Source organism: Hyla sarda, chromosome 1 (assembly GCF_029499605.1).
Source record: "Hyla sarda isolate aHylSar1 chromosome 1, aHylSar1.hap1, whole genome shotgun sequence".
NCBI classification, from domain to species: Eukaryota; Metazoa; Chordata; class Amphibia; order Anura; family Hylidae; genus Hyla; species Hyla sarda.
In genome coordinates this window covers 47284955-47300296 of record NC_079189.1, presented here as the reverse complement: position 1 = coordinate 47300296, position 15342 = coordinate 47284955, and the positions used below count along the sequence as shown (strand labels likewise).

Below are 15342 nucleotides of genomic sequence, written 5' to 3'. Positions count from 1 at the left end.
TCTTACTGTGCCTGTGCGGATGTCTGCCTCTGCCTTCTCCTTCTCTGCTGTGGCCTTCTTGGACTCCGGATCTGCAGGAAATTTTATTTTGGCCTCTCTCGTCAACAGGTTCAACATCCCGGTGACCAGTCTCGCCAGACCCCTCTACATCAATTGTGTAAACAATGAAAGATTGGACTGTACCATACGTTTCCGCACGGAGCCCCTTCTAATGTGCATCGGACCTCATCACGAGAGGATTGAACTTTTGGTCCTCCCCAATTGCACTTCTGAAATTCTCCTTGGACTTCCCTGGCTTCAACTTCATGCCCCAACCCTGGATTGGTCCACTGGGGAGATCAAGAGTTGGGGGCCCTCTTGTTCCAAGGACTGCCTAAAACCGGTTCCCAGTAACCCTTGCCGTGACTCTGTGGTTCCTCCTGTAACCGGTCTCCCTAAGGCCTATATGGACTTTGCGGATGTTTTTTGCAAAAAACAAGCTGAGACTCTACCTCCTCACAGGCCTTATGATTGTCCTATCGACCTCCTCCCGGGCACTACTCCACCCCGGGGCAGAATTTATCCTCTGTCCGCCCCAGAGACTCTTGCCATGTCTGAATACGTCCAGGAAAATTTAAAAAAGGGCTTTATCCGTAAATCCTCCTCTCCTGCCGGAGCCGGATTTTTCTTTGTGTCCAAAAAAGATGGCTCTCTACGTCCTTGCATTGACTACCGCGGTCTTAATAAAATCACGGTTAAGAACCGCTACCCCCTACCCCTCATCTCTGAACTCTTTGATCGCCTCCAAGGTGCCCACATCTTTACCAAACTGGACTTAAGAGGTGCTTATAATCTCATCCGCATCAGAGAGGGGGATGAATGGAAAACGGCATTTAACACCAGAGATGGACACTTTGAGTATCTGGTCATGCCCTTTGGCCTGTGCAACGCCCCTGCCGTCTTCCAAGACTTTGTTAATGAAATTTTTCGTGATCTCTTATACTCCTGTGTTGTTGTATATCTGGACGATATCCTGATTTTTTCTGCCAATCTAGAAGAACACCGCCAGCATGTCCGTATGGTTCTTCAGAGACTTCGTGACAATCAACTCTATGCCAAAATAGAGAAATGTCTGTTTGAATGCCAATCTCTTCCTTTCCTAGGATACTTGGTCTCTGGCCAGGGACTACAAATGGATCCAGACAAACTCTCTGCCGTCTTAGATTGGCCACGCCCCTCCGGACTCCGTGCTATCCAACGTTTTTTGGGGTTCGCCAATTATTACAGACAATTTATTCCACATTTTTCTACCGTTGTGGCTCCTATCGTGGCTTTAACCAAAAAAAATGCCGATCCCAAGTCTTGGCCTCCTCAAGCGGAAGACGCCTTTAAACGGCTCAAGTCTGCCTTTTCTTCGACTCCCGTGCTCTCCAGACCTGACCCATCTAAACCCTTCCTATTGGAGGTTGATGCCTCCTCTGTGGGAGCTGGAGCTGTCCTTCTACAAAAAAATTCTTCCGGGCATGCTGTTACTTGTGGTTTTTTTTCTAGGACCTTCTCTCCGGCGGAGAGGAACTACTCCATCGGGGATCGAGAGCTTCTAGCCATTAAATTAGCACTTGAGGAATGGAGGCATCTGCTGGAGGGATCAAGATTTCCAGTTATTATTTACACCGATCACAAGAACCTCTCCTACCTCCAGTCTGCCCAACGGCTGAATCCTCGCCAGGCCAGGTGGTCTCTGTTCTTTGCCCGATTTAATTTTGAAATTCACTTTCGGCCTGCCGATAAGAACATTAGGGCCGATGCTCTCTCTCGTTCCTCGGATGCTTCTGAAGTTGAACTCTCTCCGCAACACATCATTCCTCCTGACTGCCTGATTTCCACTTCTCCAGCCTCCATCAGGCAAACTCCTCCAGGAAAGACCTTTGTTTCTCCACGCCAACGCCTCGGAATCCTCAAATGGGGTCACTCCTCCCATCTCGCAGGTCATGCAGGCATCAAGAAATCTGTGCAACTCATCTCTCGCTTCTATTGGTGGCCGACTCTGGAGACGGATGTTGTGGACTTTGTGCGAGCCTGCACTATCTGTGCCCGGGATAAGACTCCTCGCCAGAAGCCCGCTGGTTTTCTTCATCCTCTGCCTGTCCCCGAACAGCCTTGGTCTCTGATTGGTATGGATTTTATTACAGACTTACCCCCATCCCATGGCAACACTGTTGTTTGGGTGGTCGTTGATCGATTCTCCAAAATGGCACATTTCATCCCTCTTCCTGGTCTTCCTTCAGCGCCTCAGTTGGCTAAACAATTTTTTGTACACATTTTTCGTCTTCACGGGTTGCCCACGCAGATCGTCTCGGATAGAGGCGTCCAATTCGTGTCTAAATTCTGGAGGGCTCTCTGTAAACAACTCAAGATTAAATTAAATTTTTCTTCTGCATATCATCCTCAATCCAATGGACAAGTAGAAAGAATTAACCAGGTCTTGGGTGATTATTTACGACATTTTGTTTCCTCCCGCCAGGATGACTGGGCAGATCTTCTACCATGGGCCGAATTCTCGTATAACTTCAGAGTCTCTGAATCTTCCTCCAAATCCCCATTTTTCGTGGTGTACGGCCGTCACCCTCTTCCCCCCCTCCCTACCCCCTTGCCCTCTGGTCTGCCCGCTGTGGATGAAATTTCTCGTGATCTTTCCATCATATGGAGAGAGACCCAAAATTCTCTCTTACAGGCTTCATCACGCATGAAGAAGTTCGCGGATAAGAAAAGAAGAGCTCCTCCCATTTTTTCCCCTGGAGACAAGGTATGGCTCTCCGCTAAATATGTCCGCTTCCGTGTCCCTAGCTATAAGTTGGGACCACGCTATCTTGGTCCTTTCAAAATTTTGTGCCAGATTAATCCTGTCTCTTACAAACTTCTTCTTCCTCCTTCTCTTCGTATTCCTAATGCCTTTCACGTTTCTCTTCTTAAACCACTTATCATTAACCGTTTCTCTCCCAAATCTGTTCCTCCCACTCCTGTTTCCGGCTCCTCGGACATCTTCTCCGTCAAAGAGATTCTGGCATCCAAAAAGGTCAGAGGGAAAACCTTTTTTTTAGTGGATTGGGAGGGTTGTGGTCCAGAAGAGAGATCCTGGGAACCTGAGGACAATATCCTAGACAAAAGTCTGCTCCTCAGGTTCTCAGGCTCTAAGAAGAGGGGGAGACCCAAGGGGGGGGGGGTACTGTTACGCCGAGCGCTCCGGGTCCCCGCTCCTCCCCGGAGCGCTCGCTACACTCTCCTCACTGCAGCGCTCCGGTCAGATCCACTGACCCGGGGCGCTGCGATACCGCCTCCAGCCGGGATGCGATTCGCGATGCGGGTAGCGCCCGCTCGCGATGCGCACCCCGGCTCCCGTACCTGACTCGCTCTCCGTCAGTCCTGTCCCGGCGCGCGCGGCCCCGATCCCTAGGGCGCGCGCGCGCCGGGTCTTTGCGATTTAAAGGGCCACTGCGCCGCTGATTGGCGCAGTGGTTCCTATTAGTGTTATCACCTGTGCACTTCCCTATATCACCTCACTTCCCCTGCACTTCCTTGCCGGATCTTGTTGCCATCGTGCCAGTGAAAGTGTTTCCTTGTATGTTCCTAGCCTGTGTTCCAGACCTCCTGCCGTTGCCCCTGACTACGATCCTTGCTGCCTGCCCCGACCTTCTGCTACGTCCGACCTTGCTTCTGTCTACTCCCTTGTACCGCGCCTATCTTCAGCAGCCAGAGAGGTTGAGCCGTTGCTAGTGGATACGACCTGGTCACTACCGCCGCAGCAAGACCATCCCGCTTTGCGGCGGGCTCTGGTGAAAACCAGTAGTGACTTAGAACCGATCCACTAGCACGGTCCACGCCAATCCCTCTCTGGCACAGAGGATCCACTACCTGCCAGCCGGCATCGTGACAACCACCCATATTGAAAAGTTTCCCCCTCACATATACTAATGTGCCACAAACAGGAAGTTAATATCACCAACCATTCCCATTTTATTAAGGTGTATCCATATAAATGGCCGACCCTGTAGATCAGCAAACAGTGTAGAGGACAGCATATAGACTAGAGGGCAGCATATAGACTAGAGGGCAGCATATAGACTAGAGGGGAGCATATAGACTAGAGGACAGCATATAGACTAGAGGGGAGCATATAGACTAGAGGGCAGCATATAGACTAGAGGGGAGCATATAGACTAGAGGGCAGCATATAGACTAGAGGGCAGCATATAGACTAGATGGGAGCATATAGACTATAGGGCAGCATATAGACTAGAGGGCAGCATATAGACTAGAGGGCAGCATATAGACTAGAGGGGAGCATATAGACTAGAGGACAGCATATAGACTAGAGGGCAGCATATAGACTAGAGGGCAGCATATAGACTAGAGGGCAGCATATAGACTAGAGGGCAGCATATAGACTAGAGGGCGATTAAATGCAATCTGTGGAACCTTACAACATGTGTTGGATTTCCCTGTAGCACCTCCACAGGTGAAAGTAAGCATTACATAATTCCCACTGAAACCATTGGGCTGCTTGTGTAATGCATGGATGTGCTATGTCCTCCAGAGACCCTTTGCTGTCCCCTACTATTGACTCCCTTATCTATAAGTATAACTACTTACAATTCCCTTATATGGCATTTGAAAATACTCTTTCTAAGGCTGGGTTCACACCACGTTTTTGCAATACAGTTCCCGTATACGCTTTCAATTTGAAAACCATACGGAACCGTATTGAAAACCAAATGCATTGACTCTCCATTGAAAACTGTATGCCAAACGATGCCTCCGGTTGTGTCTGTTTTGCATCCTGTAAGGTTTTGTCAGTTTTTTTTCCCGTACCCAAAACCATAGCCTACCACGGTTTTTGGTCCGGGTGAAAAACCCTATTGAAACGTATACTTTTTTTTTTAACATGGGAATCAATGGGAACCATACAGAACAGTATGTGCGTACGTTTCCATCCGGTTTTCACCATACGGTTTTTGACTTTGCACAGATTTTTTCTTGGAATTTCAATCAAACAAGTGAATCTTTATTCATAATTGAGTGGAAATTTTTAAACGTATACTTTTTATTAAAAAACGGATGCAACCACACATCATTTTTCAAACCGTATACGGATTCAAATGTGTACACATGTTTTGATACAGTTTGGTCAAGTTTTGAGGAATCAATTTTTTTATCAAAAACCTGGTACGGGAACTGTATTGCAAAAACGTGGTCTGAACCCAGCCTTAGACAGAGAAACGCTTTACCATGCATTACTATGGATCAACAGATCCATGGTATTATAATCCAACCTCCATAGTAATTGACATTACTTAATCTAGAGGAATCTGGCACCTTACAGAGACTCCGGCATCTTATCTATGTGAATACTCTGTATTTGCTCGTCTCTGCACATGTCTTGCTCTCATCCGGTTTGTTTGCTGCCAGTAAAGAGGAGGGGGAGAAGCAACAAAATCCCTGCATGCCTGGACTGCAATGGGTGAATTAGACCATTGTGCCTCCAGCTGTTGCAAAACCCCAACTCCCAGCAAGCCCGCACTGCAGTGTATGCATAAGACAAGGTTTACCAACCAGTGTGCCTCCAGCTGTTGCAAAACTACAACTCCCAGCATGCCCGTCCAGCCAACGGCTGGACGGGCATGCTGGGAGTTGTAGTTTTGCAACAGCTGGAGGCACACTGGTTAGGAAACACTAGCCTAGACTACAGAAAAAAATAACATATTTATGAAGCTTGCCCACATCTGGAACCAAAGTCTGTAGAATTCGATGTGTCAGAATAGACCAATGATTATACGGAAATCGGCAAATCTAATTGATTCCGCGGCAATCATACAGACTGTCAATTTATAGTGAAGTGCTCTGGTAAATGCGTCCCTGGCCAAGCTGCTGTAAATTAAGTTAGCTTCATAAATGAGAAGCCGCTGTAAAATCAAATGCAGAAGCAAAATGGAGATATTCATTAGACTAGTGGTGTGTACCCACAGCGCTGGTCAGCGAGTCCAGCCAGGATCTCATAGGTTAAACTTTTATTCCCTATGTAAGTATGTGTAAAAATATACATTATCTGCCTGACTGCAGCAGGAAAACCCATGGGGGGAGATTTATCAAAACCTGTCCAGAGGAAACGTTGCTGAGTTGCCCATAGCAACCAATCAGATTTCTTCTTTCATTTTTAACAAGGCCTCTGCAAAATGAAAGAAGTGATCTGATTGGTTGCTATGGGCAACTGGGCAACTTTTCCTTTGCACAGGTTTTGATAAATTTGCCCCCATGTGTGTATTATTATGTCAACTTTTGTTTAGTATGTGAATACTTGGATGGATAGATAGATACATAGATATGAAATAGATGTATAGACAGTCAGACAGATATGAAATAGAGAAAAATATATATAAGACAGATACAGATAGATACAGATAGATAGATATTAGATAGATATGACAGACAAATAGATATATAGATAGATATGAGACATAGATAGAAACTCACTGTATCTATCTATACAGTGAGTTTCTATCTATGTCTCATATCTATTAGAGATGAGCGAACTTACAGTAAATTCGATTTGTCACGAACTTCTCAGCTCGGCGGTTGATGACTTTTCCTGCATAAATTAGTTCAGCTTTCCGGTGCTCCGGTGGGCTGGAAAAGGTGGATACAGTCCTAGGAAAGAGGAACACCGGAAAGCTGAACTAATTTATGCAGGAAAAGTCATCAACTGCCGAGCCGAGAAGTTCGTGATGAATCGAATTTACTGTAAGTTCGCTCATCTCTAATATCTATCTATTTCTCTATCTGTCTCATATATATCTATCTGTTTGTCTGTCATATCTATCTATCTATCTGTATCTATCTATCATCATATCTATCTCGCCTACCCCCTAAGGACTGTTGTCACGGACTGTAGACTGTCGTCACGCCCCCTCCCATAGGCTACAATCACTACAATGTGAGCGGGCTCAGCCACATCAATTAGAAAAGGGGTGCTGCTATACGTATCAATGTAATACAGTATCCAGAAAGAAAAAGAAACACGCAAAACAGCGCACACCCATAAATATAAAAAAAAAGTACTCTTTATTAATACATGAATCAAAAAGACAGACAAGATTCTTAAAAACATTTAAAACAGGCCTAAAGCAGCCAAAGCACAAAACAGGGTAAGCTCCCTCAGCAAAGGGATCCCCACCCAGGGCACATGCCTATTACATTACATCAATATCGTCACTATGTCATACAAATAAGCTACCGCATAACACTAAATTCATCACAACAGCCCATATACAACCTGTATTCTCATGTAGCAAGTAGTGGTGAAGTGACACAGGACGGTTAATGGAGGTGTTACCAGGCAAGTGCCCCCCTAAAGACCCCACGCGTTCCGTTGCCCGTCGGCAACTTCCTCAGGGGTGTTGTGCTTCTATTTCCTTGCATCTGTCTTATATATATTCCATAATCAACTTAATTGCAAAGGTCTGTTTGACCAGAAGGAGATACCTGTGAGTCTCTGTGGTTTCATGTCCGAGCTCCACTTCCGGGTCTCCTACCCGAGCGCTGTCGCTCGCTTGAACTTCCGGATCACACCCGTAGCTTCACATATCAACCACGCATGCACACTCCATACTGCAGACTTCCGGATCACATCCGCAGCTCCGAAACATCATCCACGCATGCGCGCTCCATACTACAAAACTCATTGCTTGCGCAGTGCGCTCCAGAATACACTCCGTCATTCATTCATTCTTGGGCTACGTCCTGACATACCCCTATGTGTATCACTTGTAGCTGTGCGCTCTACCACTATGGTCACAAGCTAATTCATCCATCCCCCTCACTATAAACCATAGTCTTTCAAATAGTGGTCCCTCAATACTATGTATTTCAATAAACCGATCTTATATTATAGACAAAAAAAAAAATATATATATATATATATATACACACATAGAAGATTTTATAGACAATTAAAGATCATTATCCTAAGCTAGTAAAAAATATAAATATATACAGAATAAATAGTATACCATATGAACTCTGTGTGATACAGCCAATATTTAACATACCAGTTCAGACCCTATGTAGAGAGGGCCGGCTAATACCCCACACATCAGTATGAGACATGGTTATTATTATTATTATTATAGGTCTTGCTTTTGGAAATGTTTTTGCCCTCCAAAGCAAGAACCACCAGAAACATAGTAGGGTAAGGTGAGCTGGTGGGGGCTATGGTCGGCCGCACTATGTGTATTGCATATATATATGACAGTAGTCTTTGATTAATTGGTTATAAATAACTAGTCTGTTCAATAAAATGTAGTTACATGACAATACATTGAGTTCGAAGGAGATACCTGTGGTCTAGTAGGTAGAAGATGAAGAATAACTGTGTGGTACTGTATGTATGATGTGCACATGTGGTATGGTATGATGAAGCAATGTGGGTTGATGTATGTTGCGGTTTTTATTGGGATATGTGGGGGTGCGCTCCCCTTGGCCTAACCATGTACTCTATTGTACTATATGAGAGAAAATAGGTACCTCATCTGGGTTATAAAAAGATACTGGGACCCATTTTATGGGCTCTTTAGCGCGTACTTGTCACTATGGTTACGCCTGTATTGAGTATGGCAACATTTGAAATAACAAACAAATGGTTTCTATTGATGATACATAATAATAATGGCACAAAAATTGTTTATGATTATAATACAAATTGCTCTAGTTGATATTTACTATTATTTTTATTGCTTTTTAACACTATATTATTATTATCTTTATTGCTTTTTAACACTATATGTAACTTTTGTGATTTTGTATTTATGTTAATTTATACTCACTGGGAGTCATAATCACTTGGATGTATTATGATGAATTCATCTAGGGAATAGTGTATGATTTTATTTAGGGATATGGATTATATATATATTGCTACTTAACCATTTATCATTATTATAATATATTTCATTCTATTATTATTATTTATTAATTATATATTTATATAAAAAAAATTTTTTATATATATATATATTTTTTTTTTTTCTTTGGATATATGTAGGTGCGTTCTGATGTGCACATAGGTAGATTAGGTGATAAAATATTCTATATATACGCCCATGGCTATGTTTATGGGTGTGTTCACGTGGGTTGCTACCCTTGTATGCTTGTTATCAATGCTTGTTATCAATAATAATAACCATGTCTCATACTGATGTGTGGGATATTAGCCAGCCCTCTCTATATAAGGTCTGAACTGGTATGTTAAATATTGGCTGTATCACACAGAGTTCATATGGTATACTATTTATTCTGTATATATTTATATTTTTTACTAGCTTAGGATAATGATCTTTAATTGTCTATAAAATCTTCTATGTGTATATATATATATATATTTTTTTTTTGTCTATAATATAAGATCGGTTTATTGAAATACATAGTATTGAGGGACCACTATTTGAAAGACTATGGTTTATAGTGAGGGGGATGGATGAATTAGCTTGTGACCATAGTGGTAGAGCGCACAGCTACAAGTGATACACATAGGGGTATGTCAGGACGTAGCCCAAGAATGAATGAATGACGGAGTGTATTCTGGAGCGCACTGCGCAAGCGCAAGCAATGAATTTTGTAGTATGGAGCGCGCATGCGTGGATGATGTTTCGGAGCTGCGGATGTGATCCGGAAGTCTGCAGTATGGAGTGTGCATGCGTGGTTGATATGTGAAGCTACGGGTGTGATCCGGAAGTTCAAGCGAGCGACAGCGCTCGGGTAGGAGACCCGGAAGTGGAGCTCGGACATGAAACCACAGAGACTCACAGGTATCTCCTTCTGGTCAAACAGACCTTTGCAATTAAGTTGATTATGGAATATATATAAGACAGATGCAAGGAAATAGAAGCACAACACCCCTGAGGAAGTTGCCGACGGGCAACGGAACGCGTGGGGTCTTTAGGGGGGCACTTGCCTGGTAACACCTCCATTAACCGTCCTGTGTCACTTCACCACTACTTGCTACATGAGAATACAGGTTGTATATGGGCTGTTGTGATGAATTTAGTGTTATGCGGTAGCTTATTTGTATGACATAGGGACGATATTGATGTAATGTAATAGGCATGTGCCCTGGGTGGGGATCCCTTTGCTGAGGGAGCTCACCCTGTTTTGTGCTTTGGCTGCTTTAGGCCTGTTTTAAATGTTTTTAAGAATCTTGTCTGTCTTTTTGATTCATGTATTAATAAAGAGTACTTTTTTTTTATATTTATGGGTGTGCGCTGTTTTGCGTGTTTCTTTTTCTTTCTGGATACCCTCCCATAGGCTTGCATTGAGGAGACGGGATGTGGTGTCACACGGGGACGGAGTCATGACGTCACGATACTCCGGCCCTGTGGTCGTGAGGCTTCAGACTCGGAGCCTTCAGCGATGCATGCAGCTCACACAGGTGAGTGCTGCATGAAAGATTGCGAGGGTCCCCAACAGCAGGATCTCCCGCGATCAGACATCTTATCCCCTATCCTTTGGATAGGGGATAAGATGTCTTAGGGCCAAAGTACCCCTTTAAAGTAATAGGATAGTGCTTGTCTGAAGGCTGAAGTTATGGCATATCTGTAGACTGAAGGCTAAAGTGATTGGACAGTGATAGACTCAAGGCTATAGTTATGGAATAGAGGTAGTCTGAAACTTAAAGTGATGGGATAGTGATGGACTGAAGGCTAAACTGATAGCATAGCAGTAGGCTAAACAATATAGTGATGAGATAGCAGTAGGCTAAAGGATATAGTGATGAGATAGCAGTAGTCTAAAGTATATAGTGATGAGGTAGTAGTAGGCTAAAGGATATAGTGATGAGATAGCAGTAGGCTAAAGGATATAGTGATGAGATAGCAGTAGGCTAAAGGATATAGTGATGAGATAGCAGTAGGCTAAAGGATATAGTGATGAGATAGCAGTAGGCTAAAGGATATAGTGATGAGATAGCAGTAGGCTAAAGGATATAGTAATGAGATAGCAGTAGGCTAAAGGATATAGTGATGAGATAGCAGTGGTGTAAAGAATACAGTATGAGATAGCAGTAGTCTAAAGTATATAGTGATGAGATAGTAGTAGGCTAAAGGATATAGGGATGAGATAGCAGTAGGCTAAAGGATATAGTGATGAGATAGCAGTAGTCTAAAGTATATAGTGATGAGATAGCAGTAGTCTAAAGTATATAGTGATGAGATAGCAGTAGTCTAAAGTATATAGTGATGAGATAGCAGTAGGCTAAAGTATATAGTAATGAGATAGTAGTAGGCTAGAGGATATAGTGATGAGATAGCAGTAGGCTAAAGTATTTAGTGATGAGATAGCAGTAGGCTAAAGGATATAGTCATGAGATAGCAGTAGGCTAAAGTATATAGTAATGAGATAGTAGTAGGCTAGAGGATATAGTGATGAGATAGCGGTAGGCTAAAGTATATAGTGATGAGATAGCAGTAGGCTAGAGGATATAGTGATGAGATAGCAGTAGGCTAAAGGATATAGTGATGAGATAGCAGTAGTCTAAAGTATATAGTGATGATGTACCAGTTGTCTAAAGTATATAGTGATGTGTTCGCAGTAGTCTAAAGGATATAGTGATGAGATAGCAGTAGGCTAGAGGATATAGTGATGAGATAGTAGTAGGCTAAAGGATATAGTGATGAGATAGCAGTAGTCTAAAGTATATAGTGATGAGATAGCAGTAGGCTAAAGTATATAGTGATGAGATAGCAGTAGGCTAGAGGATATAGTGATGAGATAGCAGTAGGCTAAAGGATATAGAGATTAGATAGCAGTAGTCTAAAGTATATAGTGATGAGATAGCAGTAGTCTAAAGTATATAGTGATGATGTAGTACTAGGCTAAAGTATATAATGATGAGATAGTAGTAGGCTAAGTATATAGTGATGAGATAGCAGTAGGCTAGAGGATATAGTGATGAGATAGCAGTAGGCTAAAGTATTTAGTGATCAGATAGCAGTGGTCTAATGTATATAGTGATGCGATAGCGGTAGGCTAAAGTATATATTGATGAAATTGGGGTAGCATACGGACACTGGAGAAGATTAATCAAAACCTATGTAGAGGAAGAGTGGTGCAATTGCCTATAGCAACCAGACTTTTATAAGAGGCCTGTAAAAATTAAAGAAGCGTTCTGATTGGTTGCTATGGGCTACTGCACCACTCCTCTTCCTCTATACAGGTATTGATACATTTTCCCTTGCAGTCATGGAATAGCGGTAGGCTAAAGGCTAAAGGTTCATGTGATGGAATAGTGATAGGCTAAAAGCCAGTGACAGAATGCTACAGCCATTGGATAGCAATGAATGAATGAATACTATATTTAGTGTTATTACTTGAGGCTCCTGGGGCCCAATGCAAGGTGCCATTGATAATACTGATGTCTTCTTAAGTTCAAAGGTCTATAGACTCCAATAGGCCTTCATATTGCCATAGAGTAGTGGTAGACTGAATGCTATAGACTCTCTCATACGTATACTAGTACAATACGGCCTATTATTTCTATTTAGGGAGGAAGGTGCTGATTATCTGTGGAAACAAAGGATTAAACAGGTAAAAATCCAGCTTGTCTGATCATTGTTTCTCTAGCCGAGAGCTATCTGGAGGCATCCAGGCTCTAGTCATACAAAATAGACAGTCAGCGGACCGCATCAAGTCTCCTGTCTGAAAGGGAACAGCGCAACTAACCATGTGACTTCAGATTAACAACTAATAATAACAATGTGAAATGTAAAAGCATAAAAATTACTCCAACCTTAACAAGTCATAAAATATTTTACTTTGTTTTTAAATTTTCTTTGTCAATGTGTAGAAATCTACATTATCTGACTGCAGCAGGATATATAGACAGTAAGACACATATGAAATAGATATTATATATGAGATAGATAGAAAATGGATAGATATATAGATAGACAGTCAGACACATATGAAATAGATAATATATATATGAGATAGATAGCTAGATAGATAGAAAATGGATAGATACAAACTCACTGGGGGAGATTTATCAAAGGATTTAGACTGGTTTTTCCTGTCTAAAATTGTCGTACAGAAAGTCGCAGTCTAAATACTTTTTCGCAACTTTTTCTTTGGAGGATTTTTAGTTCATGATGCATTCTAGTCTATTTTAGATGGAAAAATGCATTGGTGCTGAATTTATCAATAGCGACTTTTCCGCAAAAATTCGCATCGGGCAAAAGTATGCTGAAATGTTAGACCATGCTGGAGCAGGTTTGAATACTGTCTAAACCACAGATCCCCAAGTCCGTGCACAGAATTTATCAAGAGCCATGCGCCATTTGATAAATTAGGTGCACAATAGACCGGCCTTAGGTTGGTCTATATTGATCCGGAAAATAGACAATTTTGATAAATCCCCCCCACTGTGTCTATCTCATATCTATCTATCCAATATATATATATATATCATATCTGTCTGTTTATCTATATGATATAGATAGATTTGAGATAGATACAGTGAGTTTCTATCTATCCATTTTATACCTATCTATCTCATATCTATCTATCTATCTAATCTTTTTCTAATTATTTTAATATCTATCTTTATTTTCATATCTATCTCATATCTATCTATCTCATATCTACAGTGGGGATCAAAAGTTTGGGCACCCCACGTTAAAAATTGCATTAATGTGCATAAAGAAGCCAAGGAAAGATGGAAAAATCTCCAAAAGGCAACAAATTACAGATTAGACATTCTTATAATATGTCAACAAAAGTTAGATTTTATTTCCATCATTTACACTTTCAAAATAACAGAAAACAAAAAAATGGCATCTGCAAAGGTTTGGGCACCCTGCAGAGTCAATATCTTGTACTGCCCCTTTTGGCAAGTATCACAGCTTGTAATGTTTTTTGAAGCCAGCCAAGAGTCTTACAATTCTTGGTTGAGGTATCTTTGCCCATTCTTCCTTACAAAGTCTTCCAGTTCTTTGAGATTTCTGGGCTGTCTGTCACGCACTGCTCTTTTAAGGTCTATCCATAGATTTTTAATTATGTTGAGGTCAGGAGATTGTGAAGGCCATGGCAAAACCTTCCGTTTACGCCTCTTGATGTAATCCCCCGTTTAGGATCATTATCCATTTGTAGAAGCCATCCTCTCTTTAACTTCAGCTTTTTCACAGATGGCATCAAGTTAGCATCCAAAATTTGCTGAAGTTTTATTGAATCCATTTTTCCTTCTACTAGTGAGATGTTCCCTGTGCCACTGGCTGCAATACAACCCCAAAGCATGATTGATCCACCCCTATGCTTAACAGTTGGACAGTGGTTCTTTTCATTAAATTCTGTTCCCCTTCTTCTCCAAACGTACCTTAGCTCATTCCGGCCAAAAAGTTACATTTTAACCTCATCAGTCCACAGAACGCCTGGGGGCCTGACGAAGCGCAACTGCGAGATACGGACTGTGTGATGGCTGGACCCCCCGCTTAACATCATATCAGCCTTCCCTGCATTGCTGATATCCCTGTCTGCATGTACTGGTTGAATAAAGAAGCTTTTGTCTGCACCGAATTAAAGGGGTGAGTGCTCCGTTATTTCCATTAATCTCTGGTTGGTCCACAGAACTTGTTTCCAAAATGCATCAGGCTTGTCTATATGTTCATTTGCAAAGTTCAAACGTTGATTTTAGTGATGAGGACGTAGAAGAGGTTTTCTTCTGATGACTCTTCCATGAAGACCATATTTGTACAAGTATCTCTTTATAGTGGAATAGTGTACCACAACTCCAGTGTCTGCCAGATCTTTCTGGAGGGATTGTGCAGTCAAACGTGGGTTTTGAATTGTTTTTCGCACAATCCTGCGAGCTGTTCTGTCTGATATTTTTCTTGGTCTTCCAGATCTTGCTTTAACTTCCTCTGTTCCTGATGACTGCTGTTTCTTAATTACATTCCGAACAGAGGATATTGACATCTGAAAACGTTTTGCTATCTTCTTATAGCCTTCTCCAGCTTTGTGAGCGTCAACTATTTTCAGTTTCAGATTTCTAGACAACTGCTTAGAAGAACCCATGGTGCTGATTGTTGGGGCAAGGTCAGATGAGTCTGGGCATTTAAAACCTTTGAGATTGACATCACCTGGTCTTCCCAGATGATGATTGAGAATAATCCATGACACTGGCAGGTCTCAGCTTTGCAAAGGGGGCAGTGCATGCTATAAATTCTGCAGGGTGCCCAAACTTTTGCAGACACCATTTTTTGGTTTTCTGTTATTTTGAAAGTGTAAATGATGGAAATAAAATCTAACTTTTGTTGACATATTATA

The 15342-nt window shown here is 42.1% G+C and overlaps 2 protein-coding genes across 9 annotated transcripts in view; one reads left to right on the top strand and one right to left on the bottom strand.

Annotated features, from left to right (window-relative positions):
- The window catches only part of POLN (DNA polymerase nu), a 245440-nt gene extending 230840 nt beyond the window's left edge, over positions 1-14600 (top strand). For all 7 annotated transcript variants that reach the window (XM_056554952.1, XM_056554951.1, XM_056554949.1 and 4 more), the window contains exon 28: positions 14436-14600. The gene's annotated coding sequence lies outside the window, so the exon portion shown is untranslated. The remainder of the gene's footprint in view (positions 1-14435) is intronic.
- NAT8L (N-acetyltransferase 8 like) overlaps positions 1-15342 on the bottom strand; it is an 80676-nt gene that overhangs the window by 44914 nt on the left and 20420 nt on the right. The window lies entirely within an intron of this gene.